The 24,430-nt window shown below is 40.3% G+C and overlaps 1 protein-coding gene across 3 annotated transcripts in view; it reads right to left on the bottom strand.

Moving 5' to 3' along the window:
• CRACD (capping protein inhibiting regulator of actin dynamics) overlaps positions 1-24,430 on the bottom strand; it is a 278,521-nt gene that overhangs the window by 97,972 nt on the left and 156,119 nt on the right. The window contains exon 1 of one of the 3 annotated variants that reach the window (XM_088836349.1): positions 4,812-5,339. The exons of 1 other annotated variant lie outside the window; for it this stretch is intronic. The gene's annotated coding sequence lies outside the window, so the exon portion shown is untranslated. Of the gene's footprint in view, positions 1-4,811; positions 5,340-24,430 lie in introns of those variants that run through there. One more of the 3 variants, XM_088836346.1, reaches the window with a different exon arrangement.

The raw sequence follows: 24,430 nt of genomic DNA, 5'->3' as shown, positions 1-24,430 counted from the left end.
CCATCTCATTCTCTGTCGTCCCCTTCTCCTCCTGCCCCCAACCTTTCCCAGCATCAGAGTCTTTTCCAGTGAGTCAACTTGTCGCATGAGGTGGCCAAAGTATTGCAGTTTCAGCTTTAGCATCAGTCCTTCCAATGAACACCCAGGATCAATCTCCAATGGGGTAAAAATTAAAATATTAAAAAATGAAACAGTAAAAGTACTTGAAGCAACAAGAAAAGAGACAACCTGGTATTGTCTGCCTCTGTTGGAAGAACACACCACCTATGAAACAGTCTTGGGGAAAAAAATCTAATCTAAATCTGATAGCGCTTTGATCAAACTACTAATTTACAAAAAACACAGAGGACAGAGGAACATATAAACTCCACTGCAGGGATGCAATCAGCAAAACCAGACTGTGGGAGACTCTCCAGGATACCCATGGGGCAAAACTTCAGTGAAAACAGTATGAATCGTGTGCCTGGCAACTATATTCGTTATACGGTATAAAAAAATATAGACTAGACTCTTCTTGTATATACACTAAAAAACCTCTACAGAGAGTCACATAAAACTAAAAACAGCGATACCTTGGGGAGGGAGAAAATGACATGAGAAATGGGATGGGAAGAAGTTTTTAAACTTTGGTGTTTTCGACATATATAAATTCATTACCTATTTTAAAATTAAAAGAAATTAAAAACCCAATGAACTTGAAAAAAAAAAAAAAAGAAAAAGCCTCATCTCTTAACCGTGTAATGATCATGATAAAAACTCCTGAGTAGAAGCCCTTGTAGCGGTTAACAGCAGACAAGAAAAAATAAACACCTGAACCAAGGGACTGTGCCTTGCTTTTCTCAATGATGTACTGCAATAGTTTCCAAATTCATTTTCCTGACTGATTTTGGGCCTTCCAGGCCATACCACATGTGGCTGTCAGAATGATCTTCTAAAATGTGGATCTGATCATGTTTAAAAATTTTCAGTATCTCTCTTACCCTAGGGGATCAAGTTCAGCTCCAAGCATGGCACAACATTGACATCTTTCATAATCTAGCCTTGACCTACTCCCTTTCCAGAGGTCTGCCCCATCCCTCCTCACTACAGACCTTCAACAGAAGCACACTGGATTACTGGCTGGATTCTGAACACATCAAGCACACTTTTCCTGGTCATGGTTACCCATCTGCCTTTCCTTTTGGGTATTATTTACTTTCTATTCACCCTTTGAGACTCAGCTAAAATGCTACATCCTTTAAGAAGCCTGCCCTCCCTTTCTCCAAGCAGCAGTTCCCCTTCCACTAATTTCCCCTTTTCACTAGGCTCACAGAGTCCTTTGTTCAAACCTCTAATATAGCATGTGTCACAGCGTGCCATAATTATTGTTTCTTCTAGTCGGTATTTAATAAATGAATAATCATGCCTTACAGGTAATCCAACTCCTTCTTCAAGGGTCGTAAGCTCAAAGAACAAAATTAAAAAAAAAAAAAATCAAAAGCAACGCTTGCAAGAAAAAAATGACTAGGCCACCAAAATGAATTTATCAGCCTGTCCTCATTGCAGATGGTCCTGAAATCAACAACTTGTATTATTCATACAGCATACTAAGAACTGAGGCTTGGGTCCCTCCTCCAATAGGCTCCGGCAGACTATGCACTCCTTCAAAGAAAGGCAAGTTTCTCTTAGGCACAGAAACTAAAACCCCACTGTCTCTTTTCTGAGGCAGCAGAGTGAAATCCAAAGAGCTCATTTGGATGAGAGCCAAAAATTGATCACAAGAGCAGAGACTGGAAATCACAAGTTGTCCTAACGAGACTCCTGAGCTAATCTCCTAGAAACCAAAGAAAGCCTGCAATATGAGTACTTTTCTCTGCATGTTCAGGATACTTGAGATTCAGAGAAAGTAAATATTTGGCTTCAGAAATACACCTGAGTGGTAACAGAGACACAGGTGTGGCTGCTAGAGTTGAGGAGGCCCTTCTGACAGGTGCCTGCAACCACAGCCAAGGGAGGGCTTCTGAAAGCTTTTACTCCTCCTTTTCTTTCTTTCACTCAAATAGAATCCTTTGATCTCCTTTCTCATATTTCTTACAACTGAATTTCCCCAATTCATTTCCTTATTTTACCTCCTTGTAGTGTAAGCCTAAGCGCACCTGATAATCATTTATCTGGTTCACAAATTAAGTGGAATCTCTAACAACACCTTTTAAAATCTTGCCAAGCACCACGTTTGGGCACTGACCTAAATCATTACTACCTACCTGTATTTACTTATGCAGCAGTGACCCTGAAATCACAGGACTTGAGCTGGAAGGTCACCTAATAATCCAATGCCCACAGTGTACAGTCAGTAAACAGGTGAATTTGCTCCTCCAAGGTCACATTAGTTAACTGCAGAACCTTAACCATAATCTGGTCTCCTAATACCCAGCTGACCATCATTTCTATCGCATCAAACTATCTTCATCTGTTCCATTTTATTTCCTTAATCTTAGATATTATATTCAGATTTCTGTTTCATAACAAACTATGATCAAGCCCACCAGAATCTTCAAATGAAGGAGTCTCCTGATACTAGAAACATCTTCCTGAATTATATTCAAATAACTCTGTAACAGGAAGTAGAAGTGGTGGGCAAGAGGAAAACTAGGGTTGGGGAAAGATCCATGTTATTCAGCTTTAATTGGAGGAACTCATCTTCAATTCACCTACCAATTAGAAGGTGCTGAGACAATCTGATATTATCAATTCTTTCACAACATCTTATATTCATAAACTGTATTCAGAGCAATGAAAGTCAAAAGGCAGGCAGGCTCCACTGCAACTACTTGGCCAAACAGTAGGTTGGTGTTGTTCAGTCGCTCAGTCACGTCCAACTCTTTGCGACCCCATGGACTGCAGCATGCCAGGTTTCCCTGATCTTCACCATCTCCCGGAGCTTGCTCAAACACATCTCCATTGAGTTGGTGATGCCATCCAACCATCTCGTCCTCTGTCGTACCCTTCTCCTCCTGCCTTTCCCAGCATCAGTGTCTTTTCCAATGGAAGATGGTAGATTTAAATGCCCTGCAGTATAGCCCAAGGGGCTTCCCCAGAGGCTCAGTGGTAAAGAATCTGCCTGCAATGCTGGAGACACAGGAGATGTGAGTTCAATCCCTGGATCGGGATGATCCCCTGGAGGAAGGCCTGGCAACCCACTCCAGTATCCATGCCAGGAAAATTACATGGACAGAGGAGCCTGTAGGGCTATAATCCATAGGGTCACAAAGAGTCAGACAAGACTGCAGTGACTGAGCACACACACAGCCCAAATAAGAGGAACAATATCAATATAAAATAAATAATACTTTTGCAAGGCTTCCTGCAATCATCCAAAAGTCTTCAGGGCACAAATTATTTGCAGCTATTGTCACAAGAAAATTTTTGCATATTCAAGTAGACATCTGTTATGAGCTGAATGGTGTCTCCTCCAGAAATGATATGTTGAATCCTAACCCCTAGTGCCTTAGAATGTGACCTTATTTAGAGAGAAGGTCTTTACAGAAGTAATCAAGTTAAAATGAAGTCTGTGGGGTGGGCCCTCATTCTATGACTGGTGTCCTTATAAACATGGAAGGTTTGGACAGAGATGCACACAGAGGAAAGATGATGTGAAGACGCAGAAAGAACATCACATACAAGCCAAGGAACACCTAAAGTTACCAGAAGCTTCGCAAGAGGAATAAATGTATCCTCTCTGACAGCACTCTGCCAACACACTGATTTTGGACTTCTAGCCTCCAGGACACAGAGAACAGAACAATCAATTTCTGCTATTTAAGCCAGCAGATTTAAGCCAACAAATTGTCTATGACAATTTGTTATGGCAGCCCTAGGAAATAATACAACGTTTTATGACCAAGGCCGAGTACTGACAAACTGCTGCTTTCAACCTGTGGAGCTGGAGAAGATTCTTGAGAGTCCCTTGGACTGCAAGAAGATCAAACCAGTCAATCCTAAAGGAAATCAACCCTGAATATTCATTGGAAGGACTGACACTGAATCTGAAGCTCCAATACTTTGGCCACCTGATGTGAAGAGCCAACTCATTGGAAAAGACCTTGATGCTGGGAATGGTTGAAGACAGGAGGAGAAGGGGACAACAGAGGATGAGATGGTTGGATGGCATCACTGACTCAATGGATATGAGTCTGAGCAAACTCTGGGAAACAGTGAAGGACAGGGAAGCCTGGTGTGCTGCAGTTCATGGGGTCACAAACAGTTGGACGCGAGTGAGTGATTAACAACAACAAGGTTTCCAATGACCACCTGCCAGTGCTGATGGGAATCAACTTCAGGTTGGCAGAGGAATGTTAACAGAGGTATACCGCTCAGCTTACTGCACAAAATAAATCCAAGGGTTTTTCCACTTTATAACATGTAATTTACATATTTATGCAAAGGCAAATTTTAACTGATACTTCTCTGTAAATATCACACAGCTACTTTTGTCAAACTAGAGTACAGAAAGTGGTCTCACTCACACACATACACACTCACACACACAGTATAGTCCTATATTTGGCCTTGAATAGATTGGAAGTTTCCACAGTTTCTGGGACAATGATTCCAACGATTCATGTCAGTTTAGCAGATGAGATTGGAACAGCTGCATCTTCAATACACATCATTGTCTTTAAAAGATGCTCAGAGTGAATTACAATTAAATTACAGAGCTGTCAAAAAGGGTTATAATTATAGCATTTATTCACTACATTTACAAGGCCAGACATACACAAAAGGAACTGAAAGCTGAGGAGAAACACACAAACCCATTCCACATTCCTTACCTCAGCAGGAAATCTGGGAGAGGGGAGAGGGGAAGACGAGGCAGTTATCACGCAAAGAGCCCATGTACTGCGACAACAATGCTTCCTGCTTCCAGAGGGGCTTCGTTCCAGCAGTCGGAGGCACTTTAAGACATCTGGTGGCAAAGGCATCTCTCTTTTACAATTGGAAAAAGGAGGGCAGCAAGGTTGCCATGACTCACCCCCAGTTACAGACAAGTAAGGGAGGAGCTGGGACCTGAACCAAACGGTAGGCGACTCCCACCAGTGGGCTGTACAGGGAAATCACAATCAGGGCAGCCGGACCTGACCCCTTGCTTTGTGCTCATCTAGGGGAGGATATTACTTTATCCAACAATTATTTATCATGCAGTTTGGAGAGCCTTGAAAATTGCCCTTCACTTCTCCTGCCAAAACAGCACAAGGTAGAAGAGAGGAAGAAAACCCTCAGCTGCCATTTATGCCAGTCAATTCTGCTACTAATCAATAACGCATTCAGAACCACCGGAAGAATGGTACAATTCACTTGGTCACCGTCAACCTCAGCTTCCGGAAGACAAACAGAGGTAGTAATGCTTATGCAGTGAGCAAACTCCTTAAATACACAAAAGCACTGCAAACTAGAGCACCGTGCATGGTTTCAATCCTGCAATGAACAAATATCTCTCGCTCTCTCTGTGTATAAGACCTTGCATGTAGACTTGTTTCTCAAGACCTCATGGTTAGTTGAGAGAAGACACATAGATAAAGCAAAACAAGGCAGTACACACACAGAATTTGAAAACTACAAACTCAGTCATATAAACAAGTTTGGAGCAAGGAGAAAGTTAACTGCTTCTTACCGATCTGTTTCTTACTCTTTTCTGAATATGATCACACAATGGTGGGCTTTCTCAGTACCTTCAGGTTTTCTTCTGTGTTCTAAAATTTTATTTCAATTGGTCATTCAATAGACCCTGCTTTTCCACTAGTCTGTGGTATTTCCATTACATATAAAACCCCAGCCCCATCCTCCAACTTAAATGCTTGCTTGGTGGCAGTTAAATGACTCATTGGGGAAAAGAGAAAACATCTCTAACACGGCTACCGACAAAAACATCTATGACTTTGTAAGAGGTCTTCTCTGAATTAAGATGATGATAGATGATGATAGCAAACATATGACCTTATCATCCTATCTTGGGCCCAGGATAGGAGAATAACTTCTCACTTATTGATCATATAATTATTTTCCTGTTCAGCACAAATACAGAACCACAGTTCTTCTTAACATGCCACAGGCAGCCACTGGCATATGATCAAAATTGACTGCCGACAGGGAAACCATTTGCAATTCATGTCAGATTTTGTATCTAACTTCTTAACTAGCTAATTATGTCATATAACATTTAGAGCTCTGGTTTTAATATGTGATGGGCAGAATGATCTCAGAGATGACTGAAATGGTCTTCATGGTCAAGTTCACATCCTAACTGGTAAAATAAGCACATATCAATTCACACTAACCTAGTGATCCAATTTCTTTATCGGAACCAAAACAATATGGAAGAGTAAAAAGAAGTTCTGCTTTCAAATAAAAATCAAAGAAAATATTCTTCTAGTCTGCCTTACAAAGTTTTAATGGCAGGAACAGCGTATTCCTATAAATTCTGGATGTGCCTAGAGAAAAGATGAGCAAGAACATATTATATATTTTTGTTTATCAGTCAGTTCAGTCGCTTAGTCATGTCTGACTGTTTGCGACCCCATGGACTGCAGCACGCAAGCTTCCCTGTCCATCACCCACTCCCAGAGCTTACTCAAACTCATGTCCATAGAGTCGGTGATGCCATCCAACCATCTCATCCTCTGTCGTCCCCTTCTCTTCCTGCCTTCAATCTTTCCCAGCATCAAGGTCTTTTCCAATGAGTCAGTTCTTCGCATCAGGTGGCCAAAGTATTAGAGTTTCAGCTTCACCCTCAGTCCTTCCAGTGAATATTCAGGACTGATTTCCTTAAGGATTGACTGGTTGGATCTCCTTGCAGTCCAAGGGACTCTCAAGAGTCTTCTCCAACACCACAGTTCAAAAGCATCAATTCTTCGGCACTTAGCTTTCTTTACAGTCCAACTCTCACAACCACATATGACAACTCGAAAAAACCATAGCTTTGACTAGACGGACCTTTGTTGGCAAATCTTTGTTTATAAATCTATTCATATACAATATCTCTAAGCTTATAAGTATAATACCAAGCCACAGGAGTACCGAAATCTGTTCCAAAATCATAGAGCTTAAATTTCTGCTATCAGAAATGACAAACAAATCAGAAATAGATCTGAGGATCCAAGTAAGCAAATACAGTATTTTTATTTTTTTTTTATTTAATGAGTACCAGAGTTTTAATTTCCAGGCCTCTCTCCAACACATTCACACATGCCTGCTCACACACACACACGCTCACACACATCCACATACACAGAATCCAGAGTGCATAATGTTTACACAGGTTATAAAAATGCTTAGAAAAGTTCATGGGGGCTTAGTGTGTTTTAGATGATTTTCCCCTGTCCCATTCCTGGGAATGACTACAATCTGAATACCAGGCTGGATGGTCTGGTAGTAACTCAGAACAGCCCTTCTGCTGCTCTATTATGACTTCATGGGAGGAACACACGCAGGGTTTTAAAAGGCCAATATAAATAGATCCCATCTTCCATAACTCTGGTATATGCATTATTTGTTTTTGGTGGGTGGGAAAACGAAGGGAAACTAACATCCTTTTAACATGTCAAAATCCAGTTTAAAAAAACCCTCTCAAAGGACTTCCATGATGGGCCAGTGATTAAGACTCCATACTGCCAATGTAGGGGCCCTAGGTTCCATACCTGGTCAGGGAACTAGATCCTACATGTTGCAACTAAGAGTTCACATGCCAAACTACAATTTCTGCACAACTAAAGCTTATACATCCTGCAACTAAGACCTGGTACAGCTAAATAAATAATAAATAAAATTTTTTAAAAAACCCAACCCTCTCAAGAACATGACTTCATTTGTTCTTCTCTTCTCTCACCTCAGTCCTCACCCTTCCCTGGCTTACTCTCAAGCAAATCTAGCCATAAATTATAAAATACTATAGAGAGTATAACAATTCATCTTTTCTCTTTTTATATTTCATTCATTTCTTTTCTTTGTTTAAACAAATACCATCTTAAAGGTGAGGTTGAAAACCCCTCCAACTTAGAACAGAAAAAGTCTAATGGATCTATTTGCCTACTCTTTGGCCACCTCATGCGATGAGTTGACTCACTGGAAAAGACTCTGATGCTGGGAAAGGTTGGGGGCGGGAGGAGAAGGGGACAACCAAGAATGAGATGGCTGGATGGCATCACCGACTCTGTGGACATGAGTTTGAGTGAACTCCGGGAGTTGGTGATGGACAGGGAGGCCTGGCGTGCTGTGATTCATGGGGTCGCGGAGAGTCGGACACGACTGAGCAACTGAACTGAACTGAACTGAATAGATGCATCCCAATAACGGATGACTTTTATTCATAAGAAAAGGAATTTTGAAAATAAGTGAGCAAAACTAACTAGCAAAAAGGGCAAAGAGTGATATCCTAGAGTACAAATCCAAGAAGCCTAAGTCCTCAAGTCAAGGGATTTGGATCTTTATGTGGGGCTTCCCAGGTGGCACTAGTGGTAAAGAAAGCTCCTGCTAAAGGTGACACAGGAGACATGAGTTCAACCCCTGGGTCAGGAAGATTTCTTGGAGGAGGAAATGACAATTCACTCCAGTATTCTTGTCTGGGAAATCCCACAGACAGAGGAGCCTAGAGGGCTGCAGTCCATGGGATTGCACAGAGTGGAACACAATTGAGCACGCAAGCACCAAGGAACAATTAAAGAGAAAGGACATTTAGCCCTGGGCAAATGGTTATATAGGATTATGCAGGCTCCTCCCTGCATGAGGATGTCCAGTCAAGCACACTGGAGGTGAATGAAATCCAGCTTGCACCCCACTCACCGAATGCTGAGCTAGGTGCCCCAGCACAGGGTCATGTCTGCAGGAAGTGCAGTCTTTTTTGAAATATACTCAAGGGGTCAGATGGGGTTCCATCTGCCCAGGAAGGACACTACAGGGCAGCAGAAAATGCCACCCCAATGTATGCCACTTCACCATAAGGATTATACTGAGATGAAGGCAACTGAGAAGAAGCAAATAGAAGGAAAGCTCTCTGTCTTCCTCCTATTTGCCGAAAATGAAAGTGTTAAGTCACTCAGTCATGTCCAACTCTTCGAAACCCCAGGCTCCTCTGTCCATGGGACTCTCCAGGCAAGAATACTGGAGTGGGTTGCCATGCCTTCCTCCAGGGGATCTTCCCAATCCAGGGATCAAATGTGGGACTCAAACATGGCAGGCAGATTCTTTACCATCTAGGCCACCAGGGAAGCCCTTCTATTTGCCTAAAGCAGAATATAAATTTACAAAGGTGTCCTCCCTCTTTCTACCACGAAGAACAAGGGTTAACCTCCAGAGACTTTAGACCTGTGTTCACCCAGAGATGGCTCCAGAAGATTCTACATAACAACTCTTACTAACTAGTTCTTACTCATTATCCATTCAGTTCAGTTCAGTTCAGTTCAGTCGCTCAGTCGTGTCCGACTCTTTGCAACCCCATGAATCACAGCACGCCAGGCCTCCCTGTCCATCACCAACTCCCGGAGTTCGCTCAAACCCACCTCCATCAAGTCGGTGATGCCATCCAGCCATCTCATTCTCTGTCATCCCCTTCTCCTTCTGCCCCCAATCCCTCCCAGCATCAGAGTCTTTTCCAGTGAGTCAACTCTTCGCATGAGGTGGTCCAAGTACTGGAGCTTCAGCTTTAGCATCAGTCCTTCCAATGAACACCCAGGGCTGATCTCCTTTAGAATGGACTGGTTGGATCTCCTTGCAGTACAAGGGACTCTCAAGAGTCTTCTCCAACACCACAGTTCAAAAGCATCAATTCTTCGGCGATCAGCTTTCTTCACAGTCCAACTCTCACATCCATACACGGCCACTGGAAAAACCATAGCCTTGACTAGACGGACCTTGATTGGCAAAGTAATGTCTCTGCTTTTTAATATGCTATCTAGGTTGGTCATAACTTTCCTTCCAAGGAGTAAGCGTCTTTTAATTTCATGGCTGCAATCAGCATCTGCAGTGATTTTGGAGCCCAAAAAAATAAAGTCTGACACTGTTTCCCCATCTAATTCCCATGAAGTGATGGGACCAGATGCCATGATCTTTGTTTTCTGAATGTTGAGCTTCAAGCCAACTTTTTCACTCTCCTCTTTCACTTTCATCAAGAGGTTTTTTAGTTCCTCTTCACTTTCTGCCATAAGGGTGGTGTCTTCTGCATATCTGAGGTTATTGATATTTCTCCCGGTGATCCTGATTCCAGCTTGTGCTTCTTCCAGCCCAGCGTTCCTCATGATGTACTCTGCATATAAGTTAAATAAGCAGGGTGACAATATACAACCTTGACGTACTCCTTTTCCTATTTGGAACCAGTCTGTTGTTCCATGTCCAGTTCTACCTGTTACTTCCTGACCTACATACAGGTTTCTCAAGAGGCAGGTCAGGTGGTCTGGTACTCCCATCTCTTTCAGAATTCTCCACAGTTTGTTGTGATCCACACATATGTTTGCTTTCAATCAATTTATTGCCCCTAGAAACTCAAAGTCCTTTTCCTTTGTCTCATCACTTCTCTAAAAATGTAGTGTTCCCTTGCTAAGATGCTATATAAGCCCAAGCTCTAACCATTCTTTGGAACTATCCATCTCTGGGTATGCCCACGTGTAAGTGTTTTGCAGACGTTAATAAATATATGTTTCTTTTCCCCTTGTTGGTATGTCCTTGTCAGTATAATCTACAGGGTCCCAGATGGAGAATCAAAAGAAGAAAGTAGGAAAGAGAATGTTTTCCTCCCCCACAATACCTGTCCTTCTCAAAGAACAGTTTTGTCCCAAGGATCAGCAGACCCATAGCCCCACGTGGATATTAAGTACTAAATGAACTCAGAAAAGGAAAGGAGGCAGAATGGGGGTACTATCTATGTGCCCTCTCTCCATAAGAGGAGACCTCTGTTCAGGAGATGGGGCTAAGGTTAGCAGAGCCAGCCTCGTGGGCCTGCACACTGCAGTTCCAAAAGGCCCCCACTTGTTCTAATGCTTTGACTTAAAATTCTTAATTTTTGAACAAGGGGCCCACGTTTTTGTTTTGCACTGGACTTTAAAATTTATGGGCCATCCTTAAGGTTAGGATGGCCTAGGAAAAGTGCTGAGGAGTTAGAAAGAACTCAAGGCTCTTGGGAGTGAGGGGACAAAGGGACTGCAAGAAGCCACTGATCAGACCTGCCTGTGATGTATCGGCTAATTATCAGGGAGGAATCAGGGTCTGTTGTGGCAAAGAGGAGACTTAAGAAGTAGTACCAGGGGTGAGAAGCTTAGGGTGGTTAACTCTGTAATCCAGTCTCTCCCACAGCACATATGAGTGTATCCTGAGGATCCAAGTCCCTCAGACGATTCCCCTCCAAGTACCAAATAACACAGGGCTTCCCAGGTGGCGCAGTGGTAAAGAATCTGCCTGCCAACGCAGGAGATGCAGGAGACACAGGTTTGATCCCTGGATTGGGAAGATCCCCTGGAGGAGGAAATGGCAACCCACTGCACTGTTCTTGCCAGGATAATCCCATGGACAGAGGAGCCTGGAGGGCTATAGTCCATGGAGTTGCAGGAGTTGGACACAACTGAGCACATACGCTCGCACCAAATAATTACAAGTACTCATCACTGATGGTCCTTTCCATTCTCACTGGCTCCTCAATGACTGTTGGCTGTCTGCCAGCACCATCAGCAGGAGGGGAGAAACAAAGGGAAATTTCTTTTCCGGCTGGTTTGATCACAGACACTTCTACTCCCTTCTCTAATTACGTGAAAATATAGGATTTGCTTGTCACACTTGTCTGTCCTTCGAGTTCCCTTCTTTTTCACCTTTCAGCATTTCTACCCTTCTCTTTTAACTCTGCTTATAACGTGCAACATTACCAAAGCTAATTTTCTATAGGAAACATTTCGGGAAACTTCAATAAAAATGTATGGATCCCCTCTCTAATTCAGCAATTAGACAAGGTGATTAAGGTGAAGCATACTCTCATTGTGAAAATAAAATATTTTTGAACTTTCAAATTGATGGCACAGATGAGGTTTTAAGACTTAGCCTACTATTATCTCTAGGTGAAAGAATTACAGGTAATTTTTATTATCTTTTTTAAAATTTTTTTCAAAGTGTTTTCTAATGATATTTTACTTTCATGATCAGAAAAATTATTTCAGAAGATTTAACCTAAGTGAAAACTATTTCCACTTACTTTAGAAACATCTTTTTCCACATAAACTGCTAATATCCTAATTTGAAATCAGTTAGCTATTCATTAAAGCTGGTTCTTTAACGAGTTCTACTTGGCAATATTTTGACAGCTTGGTTCAAATTATTGCATTCTTTGCAAGAGCCTTATAAGAATGTCACTTAATTTTCCAAATTCTGGATTTGAGAAACATGGGGTGGTGAGGAAGAAAGTAAAAATCATTCTCAATCCAATCGATTGAAAAAAAAGCATATAAAACAAAAAGTAAAATATTCCACCATCCCTGTTTTCCTACACATAAACAGACTTACCTGCAATCGCACCTTTTAAAAAATAAAGGAGGGATTGTCATATTTCTACTTTTTCACATACACATCTGCACTGGGCAATACATATATATGTACCTTGTCCTTTTTACTGGCTACCTGAACCATAATTTATTTAGCCAGTTTTCCTATTGCCAAGTAACAGGTTTTTTTCCAATTTCTTGTTATTGAATTATGGCTTCAATGGACATCTATATACATGTATTTTTATATACAGTGATATTACTTCCGCAAAATTCTTAAGAGTGCTATTCTTCAGTTAAAGATGAGTTATTCTAAATCTTAATAAATGCTATCAAATTAGCCTCTTAAAATGTTGAACGATTATACTCTCATAGTATAAGTACCTCCTTTCCATGTCCTTTATTCCATTTACAGTTATCCTTTTTTTTCAATTGTTCTTAATCTGATTCCAGAAAAAAGGTTTTCATTCATAACCCCAGAGCACCTTTTCGCATATTTTTGGCCATTTCTGTAACTTCTGTAAATGTGTTTAAATCCACTGTCTATGTATGTTTTACTGTCTTTTTCCTATTGTTCACTCTTACATACTTACTGTCCAGTCCTCTCTTTGATGCTTGCTGAAATCACTCCTTCACAATACCCAGTACCAAATCTGCCCTGAGTTTAAGGAGACACCATCATCTAAGGACATTCCAGCTTCTAATGTTTTCATACCGTAGAACAAAGGAATAAAAAACATCCATTCACTATTAGTGATCAAAAGTCTAAAGCTTAACAGTGCGCGGGAAATGCTCAAATACCAAGAGAAACAGCATCACACCACAGGATACACAGCCATGAAGTTATTTCTTCACTTGAATAATTTCATGTCCACACACCACAGTAAGAATCACAGCACACTTCATCACACTGGGAGCAGCTTAAAGAGACAAAGCCATCTACTCTCAAATTTTTTAATAATGACATAGAACACTCTCATCATTAGTCATAAAAATATTTCAATGCTTAAAAAATCTAAAATAAAATGCACCAAGAATGACAAGAATTTGGTTAGAACGGGGAGTTTGAAGGATATTTTTCTCCTTTTTTTAAAATTCTTTAAATGGCATTTTAATTTCATCGTTTAAAAGTAAATCTTAATTCTGAACTTAGAGTGGTGATGGTTACACAACTCCATGAACATACTGAAAAACACAGAATTGTACAAGTTAAAAAGGTAAATTTTATGTGTGTATAGTATCTCAATGAAGTTATTTTTGTATAAGTAGAATTTTAAAGTTAAAATATCACACTGATTTTGCTGTGAATCTAAAACTGCTCTATAAAATATATTTAAAACAAAAAACATTGAGTACTCTGTGTTCTCATTAATTTTACGTTGAAAATTCTAGAAGATGGTAGGATCCATAAAAGCTACAGTGATAGGCCTCTTTGTAACCCCTTGTTCTTTATAATAATATCTGATGAGCAAGTGGAGTGGCTTCTTAGAGAATCAGTGAAAAGATTGTCAGCATATTCAAAAACGTCTGGGTGACTTTTATCCTAAGGCAACTTATAGATCCTGCATAGAGTGACCCATGCTCCCCTTACGCTTATTAGAAGTTAACAGTGTTAATACTGGAAGAAAGGCTCACAGAGCCTACCCTCAAAAACATTGAAAGAGAGATAGCCATTCCTTCTCTTTCTATTCTGGCTGATCTTCTGAGGCACCAGTTGATGATTAATGAAAATTTCACTGTGTAGAAATATTTCATAGGAAAAAAACATAAGTTTTAGGTTAATTAAAAAGCAGAAGAAAATAAATTAATTCCATTTATCACTAGCATAATGTAATGAATGAGAGCATTCTGGGAGATGGCTATTCTTTTAGAATGTCCTAAATGAATGCGTAACTCAGTCAATAAGAAAACTGCCTGCAATTCAGGAGACCTGGCTTTGATTCCTGGGTCGGGAAGATCCCCTGGAGAAGGAAATGGCAACCCACTCCAGTATTCTTGCTGGAGAATCCCATGGACAGAGGAGTCTGGCGGGCTACAGTCGATGGGGTCGCAAGAGTCAGACACGACTGAGTGACTAAGCCACCAGCACCAACGAATGCTAAGCCAGAAAGAAAGGAGAACTTGCAACAAATATTGCATCCAGGATGCTAATCAAGAAGCTGGAATAATCATCAAGATACAAGTGAAACTTTCATTCTAATGAACTTGATAAAAATAGACTTCTGCATGTTTTAAAGTTTCTACTTTTTGAAAGGAAATAATAAAAATAAAATCCATTTTTATTCCCAGATCAAGCACAGGAACAAAAGAATATTTCCGTGTTATGGTTGACTGGTCTCTGGAAAGAGTCACTATCTCCATCTTGGGAGTCTAAAAGTTAGAAACTTCAATTAGCTTTCAGTGACATGAAATCTCTTCTGGGAAGTTCAGGGGAGAGAATACTTCTTTCTGGAAAGAAACTTGAGAAGTTCTTAGTGGACAAGGGATAAGTCCCACCAGTATTGGTTAGACTTCAAACTAAGGGCAGAAAGAAATGTCAGGTTCTCTCTAACCAAGCCTGTCCCTCATTTTCAAATGAACATACCACCAAAAGTATGAAAAAAGATTGAAACGGTGTTTGCCACAGAAGTTCAGCATTTCTTCTACTTTCAGTTTGCACCTTGACAACATTTCTGTGGGAAGTACCTTATTCCAAGTCTGTTTTTTCAGATCATCTTCCCAAGACAGTGTATCTCAGGGGAAGCATCTACGTCTAGAGATAACTTCCTGTAGGAACTGTCTTGTTTGCTATGCCTCATGCTGTGGGGGCTGACCTCCCCAAAATGCCATTCTGCTTTGGAAGAGGCAAGAAGGAGCCCACCAAAACACAGCCAAAAACCTGGAAGCTGATAAAGTACAAGGGAATCTGCTTGATGAGTGAAAAATGTACGAAACTTTTGACTAAACCTAAGTGATCTATCTGGAGAAGGCAATGGCAACCCACTCCAGTACTCTTGCCTAGAAACTCCCATGGACGGAGGAGCCTGGTGGGTTGCAGTCCACGGGGTCGCAAAGAGTTGGACACGACTGAGCGACTTTACTTTCACTTTTCACTTTCATGCATTGGAGAAGGAAATGGCAACCCACTCCAGGGTTCTTGCCTGGATAATCCCAGGGACAGGGGAGCCTGGTAGGCTGCCGTCTATGGGGTAGCACAGAGTCGGACACGACTGAAGTGACTTAGCAGCAGCAGCAGTGATCTATTCTCAATCCAAATCAGGAAAGGAGTATGTGCTATGAGGTAGCACAGAGTTGGACACGACTGAAGTGACTTAGAAGCAGCAGCAAGTGATCTATTCTCAATCTAAATCAGGAAAGGAGTACGTCAAGGCTGGTATATGCAGAGTATATCATTCGAAATGCCAGGATGGATGAAGCACAAGCTGGAATCAAGACTGCTAGGAGAAATATCAATAACTTCAGATATGCAGATGACGCCTCTCATGGCAGAAACCGAAGAAGAACTAAAGAGACTCTTGATGAAAGTGAAAGAGGAGAGGGGAAAAGTTGGCTTAAAACTCAACATTCAGAAAACTAAGATCATGGCATCTGGTCCCATCACTTCATGGCAAACGTACGGGGAAACAATGGAAACAGTGAGAGACTATATTTTTGGGGTTCCAAAATCACTGAAGATGGTGACTGCAGCCATGGAATTAAAAGACACTTACTCCTTGGAAGAAAAGTTATGACCAACCTAGACAGCATATTAAAAAGCAGAGACATTACTTTGCTAACAAAGGTCCGTCTAGTCAAACCTATGGTTTTTCCAGTAGTCATGTATGTATGTGAGAGTTGGACTATAAAGAAAGCTGAGTGCCAGAGAATTGATGCTTTTGGACTGTGGTGTTGGAGAAGACTCTCGTGAGTCCCATGGACTGCCAGGAGATCCAACTAATCAATTCTAAAGGAAACCAGTCCTGAATATACATTGGAAAAATTGAAGCTGAAGCTGAAACTCCAATACTTGGCCACCTGATGCAAAGAGCTGACTCTTTAGAAAAGACCCTGATGCTGCGAAAGATCGAAGGTGGGAGGAGAAGGGGACGACAGAGGATGAGATGACTGGATGGCATCATCAACTCGATGATGGATATGAGTTTTGAGTAAGCTCCAGGAGTGATGAACAGGGAAGCCTGGCATGCTGCAGTCCATGGGATTGCAAAGAATCAGACACGACTGAGTGACCAAACTGAACTGAAAGTGATCTATGGCTGCTCAGGTTGTTCTACATTTGAATTACCAATCAGCAGCATGAAAATTAGCACCCTAAGGTAACTCTTTGGCCTCATTTTAAAGTACATTATTTTCTCTATGCCATTTATTTTCCCCCTCAACTTTAAGGACAACAGTCTTCTATTCTGTTTTTTTTTTTTTTTAAGTCAGCATGGGAAACAGACAAATGGTCTCTTTCCATCCTGTGGACAATAAAGCCATGGCTCCAAGAAAAAAAATGATACTTGTGAAGTGACGTAGAGCACAGTGTCTGGCACACAATAGGTAATCAAAACAACTCCAATAAGAACAGAATAAGAGCTCTTTTTATGATGGTTTCATGTATCTGCTTTTTCACAGGTACTAAGCAGTTCAACAAATATTTTCTTTTCTTCTCCTTCTTAGTCCTGTATTGGGCTTCCCTCGTGGCCATGAATCTGCTTGCAACACAGGAGACCCAGGTTTGATCCCTGGGTCAGGAAGATCCCCTGGAGAAGGAAATGGAAACCCACTCCAGTATTCTTGCCTGGAGAATCCCATGGACAGAGGAATCTGGCAGGCTACAGTCCATGGGGTCACGACTTAGCGACGAAACCACTACCATTTCTGTATTAAATACTACCCATACCTTGTCCATGAACAGGCAGAAATATCTTACTGTATTACAGAATTGTAACAATGAGATCATTACAGGTTTGTTTCTTTCCCAATTAAAGGCTAGAGTCAAAGACCAAAAATAGTACAAATTCCCTAAGGAGAATTGCCTTCTCTCATCTTTCTGTCAAGGTTCATGGCCAATGGGCTGCACAATTTCTCTATTGTCAAAGAAATAAAAGCTTAAAACAGATAGGAGGTATACTGCCATTATGTATATGGTAGTATATATGCTTTTTTTCTAATCCAAAAATAGAACCTGGTTTATTTGGGGTTAAGATAACAGAAACTTGATAAACCAATGCTTTTGAGATCTTCCCAATTCAGGGATCGAACCTGAGTGAGTCTCCTGCATTATAGGTGGATTCTTTACCATCTGAACCACACAGGTAAGCCCCTTTTATATATCAGATAACAACAAATAACTTAGAACTGTATAGATGAATCACACAGCAAAGTGAAATTATGATTTCTAGGGATGAAATATAAGAATAATGTTGTCAACTGAGTCACCTGACCTAGAAAAAGAAAATACATGTCCTAAAAAATTTTTTTACCCTATACAATAAGGAAATAGGGAGATCTCATAGACTTTGTATTTCCCTAGAGATGTAGTAAAAGCTTCACCATCTGAGTCACAGAAAGGTACTCTCAGGACAGGGTTTCACAACCACACTGTAAAGCCATGTTGGCCCAAGGGTGTGTGTTGAGGAGGAAAAGGAAGGGACGTTTAGTGCAGGCATCATGCAGAAATTTTTCCAAAGTTCTCACTTGCCCTAGTTTAGATTTCTATTTTCTCAAAGAGAAAAATATATAAACATCTAAATATGCTATTTTCAACCTATTTTTTTTAAAGGGAGAGAAAACTGCTCTGGATAAAATAAAATGAAAACATTGAACACCCAGGACATGAACCAGCAAGAATGGACTAGTATACACATATCATTTTTATCTCTGCCAAGGAAGGTAGGGTAAATCCAGTTGTTGGTAGTTTCCATGTAATTCACTTGAAGGAATTTTGAGGGGAAAAAAAGAAAGGAAATGGAAGTTGAAAATCAAAATGTTCTGATTACTAGTAACAAAAACAGATGTATTTTAGGGTTCATTCAATGCACTATATTATAATGCTTCCTAGGCGCACTAGTGGTAAAGAATCTGCCTGCCGATGCAGGAGACGCAAGGGGCACAGGTTCAATCCCTGGGTCAGGAAGATCCCCTGGACTACGAAGTGGCAACCCATTCCAGTATTATTGCCTGGAAAATCCCATGGACAAAGGAGCCTGGCGGGCTACAGTCCATGGGGTCCCAAAGAGTCAGACATGACTTAGCGACTAAGCTGAGCAAAGCAGACTTAAGGAAGAGGTTAAGTAAATGTTATCCCTATCAGTATCAAAATTTTTAAAAATTAAAGCATTTTGAACAGAAAATTTTTCTTTAATAAACAATATATTGTGTAGAATATAAATTAATGTCTTGATGTCTCAGGGCTGTTACTATTAACCTCAGATGCAATAACTTGAAGAGTAGACAGGATGGTCTGTCTCTATCAACGGCCCTTCTGCCTTAAAACATTTTTGTGCCTATTTCAAAATAAGTTTTCTGACTCCTTTTTTCACGTGTTTAACTGTCTCTTCTGGAGTGGCTTGCCATGCCCTCCTCCAGGGGATCTTTCTGATAAAGGGATCAAACCCATGTCTCTTATGTCTCCTGCACTGGCAGATGGGTTCTTTACCACTAGCACCACCTGGGAAGCCCTCTTATTAGGTTGGTGAATGTTAATTTTCATGATTCCTTCTCCTTTCTAATTTATGGCTTCTTGAGCCTGTGAGATAGGAAATGAGATCATTCAGCATGATAAGATTATATGCAGAGAGAATCAGTAGGTGCTCAGGGAAAGACTAGGAAGGTCCCTCAGGAGTTTAGAGGATGAATGGCTCCTGTTTTGCTGCCTTTGCTTTGCTCACTTACATCCGGATGTTTCATTGTGTCCCACACAGTTGAGGTTATTGTACAGATTTGTAGTTAAATCCACTAAAAACAATAGGGAAGAGATGGCTTCTGTCTCTTTAATTTGCAACTCAGAGTATCTACTTTGTACCATACCTGAAACATCGGCACTCAGAGACTCAGTATGGACATTCTGTGTAAGTTTAAGTTCCTCCATGGCCAAGATTTTGTTAAATGTTACTGAAATAAAAAGTATAGCATACAGACTATGAGCACAAAGCTTGTGACACTGGAAAAAAACAGTGGGCCACACTTATATTACCAATTCTGTTCTATGTCTTCCACTTCAGTGAAAGAAAACACATTACCTTTCATCATGTTGATGCATATGATATGCAATAAAATGGAAGAGATGGAGGAGACAAAGTAATACCTGTAATAAAACCCTGAAATTATTATTGCATTTCACAGTCCACAAAACTGCACGTTCAGTGAATTACAGTCTCCATCAAATTGCTGACCCCTGCCCCTAGGGAGAAATTTACTGTATTCCTCATACCTGAAAAGGAAAGGCAGGATTAGCTCAGGGATGCTTTCTCTTTTAGTAGTAATAAAGTCAATGTTTATTCTGGGTAAAACGACATAATTTCCAAACTACGCATAAGAAAAATATATCTTGCCAAATACACAACTTCCTCACATCTCATCTCTTCTATTTCAAAAGCTCATGAATACCCAAGATTTGTATTGTTATTATAAGTTTAATTTCTCACAATATTTTTAGGATAAGAGAATAGGTTTTAAAAAACATCATCATCATCAATGTCTTCTTTTATTCCTGTATTATTTCCCAAATAATTCAAAAGTGTTTACCTTGTAGAGATTATTTATTAGAGACAAGATCTTCCTGACTTGACAAACTAAGGCAAAAATCATTTTTTGAAATGTTTGCATTTATGTAAGGTCAATTTTTATCCTCCTACTTTTCAAGTTGTAACACATTTCCGTTTTAAGTTCTGTTTCTTTAGAAATATTAAGTTCCATGAGTTTTTCTATCTTATGCCCACAGGTTCCTTTGGCATCTATGTCTCTACTTGGTATAAGTAATCACCTGTGTATGTGCTCAGTCACTTCAGTCGTGACAAAAATACTGGAGTGGGCTGCCATGCCCTTCTCCAGGGGATCTTCCCAACCCAGGGATCGAACCCGCATCTTCTGTGTCTCCTGAATTGCAGGCGGATTCTTTACCCACTGAGTCACTTGGGAAGCCCAAGTAATCACCTAAATTGTCTTAGTATCATAATGTCATTTATATCTTTTTACCTTTATTAATCTTTTTCAAATTCCAATCACATTTTTGAAGCATTCATTTAAAATTGTAACTTTGGATCTTTGTAATTTGTATAGTTTTTATCAGCTGTTTCTCATAACATTTTGTCATGAAGCATTTGTACATCTTTTCCGTGCATATTAAAGCCATGTTGTGATATCACCCCCTTCTGTGCCTTGAAACTCCCGTATCACAGTGGCTGTGTTAAGTGAGTTAAATATCCTCCCTACTTTTACAGCCCAGTATGAAGTGTTTTCTTAAACTCAAAATACCCTTTTCATGACCCACGTTGCTCACAAAAAATCTCAGGTAGAAAGATGAAATTCAATGCTTTTCTTACACCTTTCCTCAACATTACAATACGAATCTCTAAAGTTATTACTTCCATCCCTCTCTTACGGTTACTGAATTTATTGATAAGACAATCAGTCTCAACTTAAATGTCATCTCTCTACCTAGACTAGTCCAGATGTATCCAAGCTGGTCAAACCACAGGAGGAAGTCAAGCCACTTTCAGAGGACTACTTCTATCCCCCATGGTTTTACTTTTCATTCTGATTATCTTTAAAACATAAGCTATAATATTTACAGTTCTTTATTCAATTTTGATTCCTTTTATGTACCTCTTAGCTGCTTCCTTAGCTTCACAACTCTGTTAAAGGTAACCTTAAATTTCATCGTCACTGAACAACTGGATATTCTGAAGCTTCACTACTTTTTTCTTTGGTACCACTGTCATATTGCTATAAAGAACACAATATTGCTTTTGAATGCAATTTCCTAGGGCTGATTTACAAAAGTCCTCTGTTAGCGCGACCTGGAATCAGATACATGTTTTCTTTCACAGGCTCTAGTGGTATCAGTCAGTCAGTTCAGTTGCTCAGTCATGTCCGACTCTTCGCGACCCCGTGAATCACAGCACGTCAGGCCTCCCTGTCCATCACCAACTCCCGGAGTTCACTCAAACTCATGTCCATCGAGTCGGTGATGCCATCCAGCCATCTCATTCTCTGACGTCCCCATCTCTTCCCGCCCCCAATCCCTCCCAGCATCAGATTCTTTTCCAGTGAGTCAACTCGTCGCATGAGGTGGCCAAAGTATTGGAGTTTCAGTTTTAGCATCAGTCCTTCCAATGAACACCCAGGATTGAGCGCCTCTAGAATGGACTGGTTGGATCTCCTTGCAGTCCAAAGGACTCTCAAGAGTCTTCTCTAGCACCACAGTTCAAAAGCATCAATTCTTCGGCGATCAGCTTTCTTCACAGTATACTCCAAAGCATAATCTACCCAACCTATGTGAAATGTTAGGACAGGGTTGGGAAAATGTATCAATATAGTCGATACATGCAAATGTGTTTCTAATTGTGTTATGCCTACCCACACTGACTTTTATAGTGCTCACAATGGTGTATTTTTCCATTTAATCCAAGTCCTCTACTACTTACTTAAGGAATGCCCATGAAGCCCACAAAATTGAACTACATAAACTGGGGAGAGAAAAGAAGCAGAAGTCACCTTCTGTCCTCAGAAAATTCATAATCTCAACAGAGGCAGGATAGAGAATGCTCCAATTGGAATACAACAATGACAAAACTTGTCTTCCTAATCTTCTAAGTAAAACACAGTAGCCTGTGAGAATTCTTTGATTTAGTAATTGCCAATTTGATTATTTGCAAGTGATTCCTTAAGATTATGTATGCAACAGTGGGCATACAACAAGTAACATATGCAATTTAGTTGAAGAATGATTCTCATAACTTAATATCAACATCAGAACCTCAATATACTTTTGTTGTTCTCTATTGATAGTGCATATGTTTTTTTTGATGGAATACTTTAGTATAACTGTAGCAAAATGAACACTTTGGGAATGAAGAAAATCTCTAGACATCTCCTTAAAATCTCAACATACCACACTCTTTCTTTTCTCATACACCCGTCCCTTGTCAGCTTTTACAAACATAATTTCCTCAAAATGAATCATCATACAGGAAGAGACTAAGTTTGCAACCATTTTACTTGGTGATCAACAAACATTATGATAATATGCCAAATTACATGTGAGGGCTGGGGACTCAAAGATTAATGAGACAATGTCCCTGCCTTGGAGGAACTTGGTGTCTTATGAGACAATGCTGTCTGTGTGGGCTGAAGGGAGGCTGATACTAATCAGTTCTACACTGCTCCCTCTTAATGCCTGATAATGTAATTCTGTATGGAGTTTCAAAGATCTTTCATGCCTGTATTTTGTAAGAAAAGTCCAATTTTTTGACACTAGGGAAAAGTATTCTCATTCTAGTTATGTGAAATCAAGTAGCTTCCTTGATTTCCTCTGCACAGGACAATGTTTATTGGTTTACTCCCCACAAAGTCTTTTAAAACATGACACATTTTAGACTTCAATTCATAATGCTATCCCTTGGTCAGCTTTTTTTTTCATCTCTAGTTTGATTTTTAAAAACATCTGGCTGGGGTATAGTGGCCTTACAATGCTGTATTAGTTTCTGCTCTACAGCAAAGTGAATCAGCTATATGTTTACCTGTATCCTCTCTTTTTTGGATTTCCTTCCCATTTAGGTCACCACAGAAACCATAAAGCACTGAGCAGAGTTCCCTGTGCTATATGGTAGGTTCTCATTAGCTGTCTATTTTATATATAGTGTCAACATGTATATATGTTAATCTCCCAATTCATCTCACCTCCATTTTCCCCTTGTTGGTGTCCGTATGCTTCTTTTCTACATCTGTGTCTCTGTCTACTTTGCAAACAGGTTCATCTGTACCAGTTTCCTAGATTCTACATACATACGTTAATACATGATATTTGCTTTTCTCTTTCTGACTTACTTCACTTTGTATTACAGTCATGAGGTCCATTTACATCTTTGCAAATGGCACAATTTCATTCCTTTTTATGGCTGAGTAATATTCTATTGTATATTTCTATTCTTCCTCATAGTCAACCTCTTCCCACAAGTCTTCAAACCTTATCAAGCTTCTTATATTCCATGTTTCTAGTTTACCATTTGCATCACGCCCTACTTAGTGACTATAACACTGGATAGATGTTACTGAAGTCTATGGGGCAGTGGGTAAGACATAGTTAAAAACAAGACTACCAGAAGAGTATAGCTTCCTGTACAGAGAATAAACTCATTGCAAAATGATGCATAACAGGTTCACATTTGTAAACAGTTTAAAAGGCCATGAGAAACTCTCAAGGGAAAAATAATCCTAGCGGACAGTTCTATCATAAAATTTATCTGATGTACTGTGAAAACAAGGGCTATATACCTGGGACTGTGAGAGAAGAGTTTAGGCAGATTTGGGTGTAGGATGGCTGTCAGTGATTTTTACTGCCATAACTGCTGAGGTTACTATACAAAGAGTTCACAGTTTATCCATGATTGTGTATTGCAGATGTGAACTCGTTTTGCACCACAACTCAGAATTCACTTTCCTTTAGAAATAATGGTATAGGTGGTAGTGGGTATTCCATCCAGTTCTCCGTCAAGGAATGAAAGGTTTATTCCGCTAACTGCTGCAGACACAGGAATCCCAGAGATGATGACCTTTTAATCTCCAGAACCTGTGAATGTGCTACCTTCTGTGCACTGGAACTTTGCAGAGGTGATTAAATTAAGGGCATTGTGATGGGAAGAGTATCCCATGGGAAGGATTTTCCAGGTGGGCCCAATGCAAACACAAGTACCTTTATAAGGGTCATAGGAAGAGATGTGGTGACAGAAGCAGAGGTC

This window comes from Moschus berezovskii, chromosome 5 (genome assembly GCF_049115385.1).
Source record: "Moschus berezovskii isolate FMDL1 chromosome 5, NW_MosBer_1.0, whole genome shotgun sequence".
Taxonomy (NCBI): Eukaryota; Metazoa; Chordata; class Mammalia; order Artiodactyla; family Moschidae; genus Moschus; species Moschus berezovskii.
This window is presented reverse-complemented; position numbering and strand designations above follow the sequence as displayed.